Source organism: Anas acuta, chromosome 1 (assembly GCF_963932015.1).
Source record: "Anas acuta chromosome 1, bAnaAcu1.1, whole genome shotgun sequence".
NCBI lineage: Eukaryota > Metazoa > Chordata > Aves > Anseriformes > Anatidae > Anas > Anas acuta.
This window is the reverse complement of record NC_088979.1, coordinates 2,676,169-2,685,812: the sequence shown is the minus strand read 5'-3', so window position 1 is coordinate 2,685,812 and position 9,644 is coordinate 2,676,169. Positions and strand designations below refer to the sequence as shown.

Below are 9,644 nucleotides of genomic sequence, written 5' to 3'. Positions count from 1 at the left end.
AGTTGCCATGAAAAGAGTGGACAACTGGTAAGGTCCCTGTAAACATCTTAGCAGTCCTTTGAGTCCTTTAGTAGAAAGAATTTAGTGTAAGTTAGTTCAAGAAGCAAAACCATAAGGAAATATTATAGAAGGAACAGATGACAGGCAAGAAAGCCTTAGATGGAGAGAGTTCTTACTTTTCTACATTAAGTATAATGCCAACAGTTTGTGCTACTTAGCTTTGCCTTGACCACATTATGGCAAAACTGGTGTCTGGTTTCTCATTTCTATTAACATAGCTTTCTAGTTTAGGTTAGATGATTAAATATATCAAAATAAGTAAGTAAGTAAGTAAAAACACCACCAACCCCGAAACATTTCACCCTTGACACCAGGATTATCTCCATTTTGAATTGAGGCTGGTAGTTTCCCTCTGGGACAGCGTGAACCTTATCAATGGCTGGGATTTTCAGACTTATCCCTACCTTTTCAAAGGACTTCTGTTCGTATCTCCCGAGACAGTGATCACTGTGTAAATTTCCCAGTCATGAGTCAAGGTCTCACAGTGCTTGATGAGGCACAGGCACAAAATAAAGTGACAGCACCTTACCCTGAAGAGCTTTTACAAAATGGCACGGAAGCTAGCAGAGGTTACATGGATAAAATAAATACCTAACACCATTATTAGGTGCATTATCTACCAGTTCAGGGCAACTCTGTTGAAAACTGCTGCTATGGGAAGTGGTGTGTGTGTCTCTGTGTGTACGTGCTGACTGTGTTATGGCTGTGGGAGCTGCATGTCCAAAGTGCACAAGGACACTTGAGCCTCACCAGGCCCTTGGCTGCATCTTCTGCTCTCACTCAGCCTCTTTCCCTCTACTCATCCCCTGCCAAAACCTGGGCGCTCAGTGGCTGCCAAACACGCGATCGAAACATCTGCCTGCCAGAAAGGCATCTGCAGGGAGTCTGCTGCTGCTTCTTCTCCATGGGAGCTGACAGCCTTTGGGGCTTTCAAGGGTTGCCCAGCTCCTCTTTGTCTTTCTGCCGTGCACCCTGAGCTCGCGCTGTCCTCCACAACCATAGCACTTTTCTCACCGTTTTCAGACTCTTGAATAAATTCAGACAAAGCCCATTTCTCCGTATCCTCTGTATTTCTTTAGCACCTCCATGTTTCCCACCTTCCTTGCTCATCTTCATGGCTCAACAGCCAAAGCCTCCGAGAGCAGTGGGAGAACGTATCAAGCTGCAATAACATAAGGGATTATGGAAATGTACTAATTAAGGAAATCACTTCAATTACTGGGATGGCACTGGAGGTCTAGATTACTCAAATCTTGAAGCTTTAGTCCAAGAACTTTAGTTTCTCTGTATTTTGCTTTCCCATGGTAATATTTCCTCTCCCCACTACTGTCTTTTTCATCTGCCTAAAAAACGAGCTCAGTAGGTCTCAGCCTACACGTGTACTGCTTGACATAATGACATCCTGACATTGTTTACCCTTTACAGGCTTTATTGCAGTAAAAATAATGTCTTTAGAGCATGTTTGGTCAGTCAGAGGCACCTTTACACATCCTTCTTATGGATTTCTCCTTGCATTTCTACTTCTCGCCATGAGATGAACCCCTTGGAATCAAAGCATTACAGTGCTGTAGCACAGAGGTAGATGAATAAACCTGCAAATATTCCTTCTTTCCTGCAAAAATGGAGGCATTTAGCAGAGTCAGAAAAAAAATAAATTAAAATAAAAAAAAACCACCATCAAAACAAACCACCAAAAAAACCTCACACACCTTTCCTTGCAGCAGCCAAGAGTTGGTCCTGGAGCAGAACTGCAGATCCCAAGCACCAGCTCGTGCCCATCTGGGGACCAAGTTTGCTGAGCATCACTCCAGCACACCAGCACAATCCCATCCTCCCCTGAAGTGTTTTTTTTTTCCTTTTTTTTTGTTCACTGGATCCGAGCCAAAATAAGAAGAAACGCGCTTCTTGCGATGGCTTTCAAGGAGCAGGAGGGAGGGAAGCTGCGTACCACATGTGTTTTGCGGTAGGACATCGTACCTCAGACCTATTCATCATTGTCCATCCACCCTGCTGGGCCCTGGCGGCAGGTCATCGGTGGAGTCCCAAACCCACCGCCCTTCCAAAAGTGATCAAAGGGTGAGATCGGGAACGGCGTCAGCTTTCCCGGATGGGATTACAGCCCAGCCGGAGCAGACGACACTCTCTGAGAGCTCCTGCTTTTCATCCCCCTCGATCAGGCTCATTTTACTGCCCTCCCAGCACCACAAGCAGGAGTGCTCATAGCAGGGACAGGGGGGTGATTTGGGCACAAAAAGAGGACACCGGTGCAATTTCCAGCCAAAAAGCCTGCTGCAAACTGGTGGTGAGTAAGGCTCCCCCTCTGCAGCAGCTGTCATTCCATGGGACATCAAAAAAAACAGCCAGCTGCCAAACTCTAAACAAGGTCACTGAGCAGACTGGAGCTGAGGTGAGACCGAACAGCATCCAGAAAAAAAAATTATGGCAGAGGAATTCCACTGGGATCCAATAAGATGAGCACACGCTGCCCCTGTCTCATGGCATCTCATCTGCCAGTGTGGCCATGGGTGCCGGGCAAGAGGATGCCAAGCTCTGGTTCCCTGTGGCAATAACAGGGTGGGAAGGGCTGGCCTCCTGGATGTAGGAAACTTGAGTCTGCAAGTGGCAGAAAGAAATATCTTTCATGGGTACATCACCTCCTGAAAGGTGAAGACTACGTGTCTGGGGCCTTACAAGGTTCAGGGTACAAGCAGGGTCCAGATTCAAGGTGTGCAGTAGAGTCCAGACTGATGGCTAGGACCAGAAACATAGAAAACCCACGTCAACCAGACAAAACTTCCAAAAACTAAAAGGGAATGGGGAAGAAAACCCCACCAAGCACCTGGCAAGGTTAACACTGGTCCGTGGAAGGGTGCAGAGGGAACAGGGGCAACTTGTGGGGAGCAGCAGCCTGCGTGCTTACCAGATTTTGGCCATGAGCTGTGGTTATGCTGTACTATAGGATCTCCTGCTGTGCCCCTGCAGTCCCACGGTCACTTCTGACTGTGCCTCTTTTCCCTGTGCCATCAGTGGGGATTATCTCGAGCACATGGGACTAGAAAAGCCCTCCTAAACCCAGTCTACTTCTATCTCAGCAAGCACGTGCTACAGAGCCTTTCGCAAGTGAAATGCAGGCTATCTGAAGAATTTTGGCCTCCCCAGCTGGAAACTACTCTCTTACCCCCCTGCCCTCCTCTCCTCCAGAAAAAAAAAACCCTACAACTTTTCTCCCAGTGACTGCCTGAGACTTCTCAGCTCCTTTCCCTGCCTTACTGGCTTAGGTGAAAGGCTCAGTGTGTCAGCCGTGTGCTGGAGTTGTCACGGCTCCTTGTAAGCACTCCATATATTACGAGGAGTGACTCCCACAAAGGCTTTGCACTTAAGATCCATGACAGTGTTTTCCAGCGCTGCCTTGTTGCTTCCAATTACCCTGACATGGAGCTGACGCAGAAACAAAGATCCATGCCTCCCATCCGGAGACTCGCTGGAAGCTTCCCCCCTGACACCCTCGTTCCCCATCCTCCTCGTGGATGAGTTACAGTACAAAGGAAAGAAAAAAAGCCTGCATCCTCCCCGGCCGCCTGCTTTGCTGAGCAGCCGGAAACTCACGCGTAAGGACGAAATATGTATGTACTGAGGCAGAACATGTCATATTGTTTAGATGTTAAGGGCAGGCAACAACGTAGGACGTGGCATGAATCACAGCTGCGGCTTGCCTGGAGGATGGGGTACCCCGCAAGTGGCAGCTGGTGCTGATTATCCAGAGGAGTTCTCCTTTTTTTTTTTAATTCTTCCCGTTATAATAGGATCCAGTAATTCATCCTCAGCATGGGCTGCACGTCTGTTCTCTCTGGAATATCCCAGGGATGGGTTAGCAATCCATCACAAGGAGATAGTGAGCTTTTCCCCTTCTTTGTTTTCCCCCAGGTGACTTCAGTGCAGCCAATGTATTTCTACCACCTGAGGCACACAGAGACTGTGGCCTGGTGTGTTCAATCTCCGAGAAGAGGCATCATTAAAACCAGTGTTTCTAATTAAATGAAACAGAAAGATGAGCAGATTGACAGGCAAGCAGAAAATTCAAGGAGTGGAGGTCTCACAAATGCCTTGCAGTGGAAAAAAAAAAACCTTCTCATATCACGGCAGCTCACACAATGCTATAATCCCCTATAATAAGATCAACTCTGCCTTAAACTGCAACTCAAATGATTGTCTCTCTTTCTTTCCACTGGTAATTTGCATCCTGAAAAGCATTAACAAGCTTTGCGAAACCATGAGCAGATGGCCACGAAGGTACCTCCATCTCCTGAATGAAACATGGGGCTGCCTAGCACCGAACAACACAGCTGCCCAGGTGTCCAGAGCAAGAAGTGAGATGTTTCACACACCATTTGAAATTATGCTCTGGAAATGTAATGAGCAGCATCAAGCCAGGGGATTTTTCATTTTACTGGGTGGCAAAGTGAGCAGTGCAGTGATTCTGAATGCTGGTGTAATACACTTTGTACCAAATCTAATTGCATCAAATTTTAAATTTTTGGTATATTTGCTTGTAAAATTTTTTTATCAAATTTAAAAATCTGCAGTTCTATGAAATTTAAAGTGTTTGGTAAATATATTCATAAGCAACAGAGCATCTTCACATGTTGTAGTTGGAAAATACTGCAGGTTCTGCTAGATAGTGAGTTAGATGGATCCTTAACCCAACCCAACATAACAAAACACCCTTAAAAGAGCAATCTTTGTAAGGCCTTCCAGACAAATGCTCCAAAAGATCAGAAAATTCTAGCTTTTAGTCTTCATCATGAGAAAAGATGTTTAAAATGAAAGATGGAGAAACTGTCCCATCTTAACCTGCTCAGTCATAAAAACACATGCATAGTTGTTCTGGGCTGGGTCAAGGATCCGCCTGACTTAGTATCTAGTGGTGGTAAAAGTAGAGATTAAGGCAGTTACACAACTACACTCCCAACTCCTAGCATTCCCATTTAATTCAACATATTTTGATATACCCCATGTTATATTTTGGGGACTCTAGCTTGACTAATGCACCGGATACAAACCTTTGGGGCGAAAGCAGGCAAGTCTCACCTGGGGCTTCTGAGAGCATCCCATTTCTCTCCACCACCTCCTCGGCTCATTCATCTCTGCAGCCCTGCTCCCAGGTGTTGACAAAGTTGGCGTGTCCAGCCACAGTAGCTTTTCACCAATGGCTGCTAATACCTCAGCAACCCGTGCCATGTGGTTAGGAATGATTGCAGAGCTCTGTAGTTCATAAAAATTCCAAGATTATTAGTTTAATAATAAGTCTAGTCTTTCCATGTCAGTACATTATAGACCCCCGGCTAGGCGTTTTAAATCCAGGACTATGAGAGAATGTTGTAAAGTCTCCAGGCCACAAGCCTGTTTTTTTCTTTGAGAAAGAGGAAAATTAATAAGACAACCTAGAGAATGGGAATAAATCCAGGAGACAAAGCTAAAGAATGAGAGGGAAGGGAAGGAAAAAAAAAAAAAAAAAAGAAAGAAAGAAAGAAAGCAAAGGGTGGAAAAAAGCCAGAGGGAAAAAGATGGAGGCTGATAAATGGTTCTGTAGAAAGGCATATTGAAACTTTGTTTACAATCTCATGGTACCAAAGCGTGCGGTATTAATAGCCTTCGACACCTTGTAAACTCAGCAAAACTAATTTTGCAGAAAAGAAGTGCTTTCCCAGAAGTCTCCTCTTTCTTGCCTAACACACATTTTCGAGGGCTGACATGTCCCCTTTCATCAAGACAGCGGCAAGGAAGTTGGAAGTTTTGCCAGGACGCCTGGGGTAATGCCCCGCGTGCTCCTGCAAAGACAAAACACAAAAACATCAGATTTTTAATGACCCCGACAGCCGCATAACACTCTGCTGGGACAGTGGGTCCACAGGAGAGCTCGTACACTCCACTTGTGAGGCAGGCAGGCATTATTATCCCAGTCCAACAGCAGATGAATTGTCAGCTCTACCAAATGTGTAGAGTCAGACCCCATCCAAGGTCTCTGTTCACGCAATCTCTTCACCTCATGCCAAGGCATGGAAGAACCTACGTATTTTAGCATCCCCAGGGGAAGAAAACATCTTTGGGTCAACCCTACCCACATGTGGTATTCCCCTAAAGAACAGAAGCCTCATTTCCCCCTTACCAGTGACTGTGATGGTCAGCAGAGTGCAGAGGAAGGTGACTTCTAAGGTGCCATCCCTGCAGATCCTGAGGATGGATGTGCACACGGTTGAAACAAAAGGGATTTGGGATGAGCTGATGGGCTTATTCAGGAACACCAGCGACAGGGGCAGAGTAAGGAATGGGAATAGTTTTAACTCAAAGCTTTCAGCTAGAAACTGACTTTTTTCCCCCCAAATGAAATATTTTACATGAAATTTCCCTGTTAACATTTTTTGTGTTATTTTTTTGTTTTGTTTTGTTTTGTTTTTAAGGGGTGGGCAGAGAATTCATCTGATCGCTCTTGAAATTTTCCATTCGTCCTGCTCCAATGAATATTTCCCTATACATTATGAAACACCATTAGAAAAAGAACAAGAAAATCTACCCCGGATTAGCAGGAATGGCAACCATCTGCAATGAGGGAAACGGAAAACAAGGGTCCCATTAGAAGCTGGTAAAGAAGGGTTACCCCCTCCTGTCCTCCCCAGGCTTGTGGTGATCACTTACTCCAAGGCTGATATGTGTCTGTCTTTGGTTTTGAGCTTCTATTTTTCTGTGGAGCTGAGAAATCCTGAAGTTGAGAAATCTTTCTCTCTGAAGCTTCACCTAAAGAAGTAAATTTTATCAAAAAAAAATAATAGAAAAAAGGTTGAGTTTGAGGGGATTCTCTTTGTGTGCCTCCCTCTTCCAGACCAGGGGACAAAGTCAGTGGGCACTTGGTTAAAGAAGGAGCTCCCCTCGAGATGCCTCCTTTCGAAAGACAAGGGGCTGATTCCAGGAAGCTGTCAGGAGAGCCAGTTTATGGGCCCCTGTCAGCCTCCAGTTACAGGTCATTCTCACCTCCTACTGCTGGTAACCTGAGCTGGAGCTCCCCAAAGAGAGCGAGATTAGCTGACAGCCGTGAAAGTCAGCCTGGGAGCATGACCTGGTCGTGCTGCCTCTGCCACATTCGCCCTCCCTCTGGCTCTGTCACCCAGCTGCTGGCAGCTGATCTCACATTGCTGATCTATGTCTCAGAAGATGCAATTTTATTTTTTCTTTCTTTCCCAGTGAAGTTTGGTGATGCTGGTGACTTTCTGACCCTTTTGGTAGCACTGTTGACTGATCAAGACCAAAATCAACGAAAACAAAACAAGGCAAAACCCATCGTTCCCCACTCCCCATCTCTCTGAAGGTCAAGGGCAGTCCTGCAGAGTTACAGCTCCCCTTCCCTCCAGCCCTGCAGCATCACAACAGGCTCTGCTCTGCAACAAGCTTGGCTCGGCAGGCAGGAGACATACCAGTTGCTGGGTTGAAAGGTTCTTGCACAAACTGGATCAGCTGAGTCCTTTTCCAACTGGAAAGATCATCGCAGGGGCTTAGTGGTTCGCTGGTGAGAACCAAAACAAACAAGCAAGAAACTCTGCAGAGCCCTCCCCTCCATGTGGAACCTTAATCCAGATACTCGTCTGGCTTCAGTGATGCTGAAGAGTTGGCCCAGACTTGGCAGCAGAAAGCGTGCGTTTGATGGAAAGTCATAACCGTGGCCCACATGCTGACTCAGCAAGAGCATTCAGTTCTTCTGCCAGCTCTTGGGACGCTGGCTTGATTAACAAGTACATTGGGCTGGCTGTGTGTTCATTAAACAATGTCTACATGTGCTTGCTGTCACCACATGGGCAGCGGATTCTCTCATGACAGAGGGAAGCAACATGAAACGCAGGAAAGAGTTCATCCAGTGCATCTGTAGCAGCACAGTGCAACCAGCCTCAATGCTCAGCTTTGTTTTGCCAGCATAGGACAGGATTGTGCCCCTAGCAGAGGTTAGGTGGAGAGAAGAGCATGAGGGGAGAACCCTGGTCATGGAAGAGACGTTAGGTTAGAAGCTAGATAACTTTTGGCTTGCAAAATCCCAACAGGGTAGGATAGGTTTGAGGTCCTTCTAAGCTGCTTGTCCTTTTCAAAAGGAGTCCCAGTGTTGACTGTTGCAAAACCATGAGGTTTGCAAGAATACTGTAAAAAACATAAGAAGATTAAACCACTCAATCTGCTCCCAGTAATAATGTAAACATGAATCTATAACAGGACATACATACTTCCACTCTTCAGCTCCAACACAGATGATATTTGTTTATTTTTGAGGGTGGGGGGGAGACTATATGGGAAACAGAGATTTCCAGCCTTCTGAGAACTGACCTGATGAAACTGGGAAGGCATCCAAAGGCATCTGCCGTGTCAGTGGAGGGTGAAGGAGGAGGTTTGGGGAGCTTTTGGAGTGCAGACCTGATTGAGCAAGACTTCCACGGGGCTGCTGGGATGTATAGATCAAGGGCAGCACGATAGGCTTGTGGCTTCTCCCACCTGCCTAAGACCTGGCATCCAGCTTGACAATGGTGAAGCCGATTCTCTCACAAAGGATTTGAGACAAAAACACGCCGGGTTTAGCTTTTAATGAGATGCTTGCTAAATGTTACTGGAATATGAACTGATGAGAAACACATTGGTGTCTAACTGGTAATAGGGATTTATCTGTGGCTGTTCTTACAGTCAAGAGCTAACATTTCTGAGAAACAATCCGTGCATGGTCCTGAATTTCAGCACAGGGTCAGACTGGGTATTGGTGATATTCTGCTGGACAGATTGGGAACAGGGCTTCCACCTCATCCCAAATGAAGTAGCTCAGCCTCTGTTTTCTCTTCAGTTAAGAAGAAGGAGAAAAAAGCACATACTTGTTAGGTGCTCTAAACCTGCAGCCTTTAGAGCTGAAACAGAGGAGGGAGGGGATTCAAGCATTGAAAAGTTTCGTCAGTCTCCCTTTAGATATCCAGGAGCCTCTAAATAATTTTGGATTGACACACTTTGGCCATGTAGTAGTCAAATATCACTGACTCTAAAAAACCATCCTCTCTCTTTCTTTGCTGCAAGGCCCCAAAACTTCACATTTGGATCTGAGATCCTATACTCTAGGTCAAGAAGGAGGACCCAGGGAGCTACAGGCTGGTTAGCCTCACCATGATTTCTGGGAAGGTGACCGAACAGCTAATCCTGGAAACTATTTCCAGGTACATGATGGAGAAGAAAACCATCACAGCACAGGCTGCCCAGAGAGGGGCTGGGGGCTCCTCCTTGGGGATCTCCAGCAGCTGCCTGGACGTGGGGCTGGGCCCCCTGCTCGGGGTGGCCCTCCTGGGGCAGGGCTGGCACCAAATGACCTCCAGGGTTCCTTGCCAGTCTCAAACATTCTGGGATCCTGAGACATACCTAAATGAGAAATTTTAGGCACCCACTGTGAGACCTGTCCTCTTCACACTGACTTCCTCTGAAGCTCATGGTATTGATGATTCTGAGAAAGGGGACTGTATAACTTCAGGTTATATAGCACCATTTAAGCTGGCATGAATTCAGATCTTCCGTCCTGC

The 9,644-nt window shown here is 46.3% G+C and overlaps 1 long non-coding RNA gene across 1 annotated transcript; it reads right to left on the bottom strand.

Annotated features, from left to right (window-relative positions):
* Window positions 1–5,000: 5,000 nt before the first annotated feature.
* On the bottom strand, window positions 5,001–8,428 carry LOC137850053 (uncharacterized). Its single transcript, XR_011092225.1, has 3 exons — window positions 7,527–8,428; window positions 6,754–6,852; window positions 5,001–5,888 (listed from the first exon to the last, which is right to left on the bottom strand). It is a non-coding gene; the product is annotated as an uncharacterized lncRNA (long non-coding RNA).
* Between the last annotated feature and the right edge of the window lie 1,216 nt (window positions 8,429–9,644).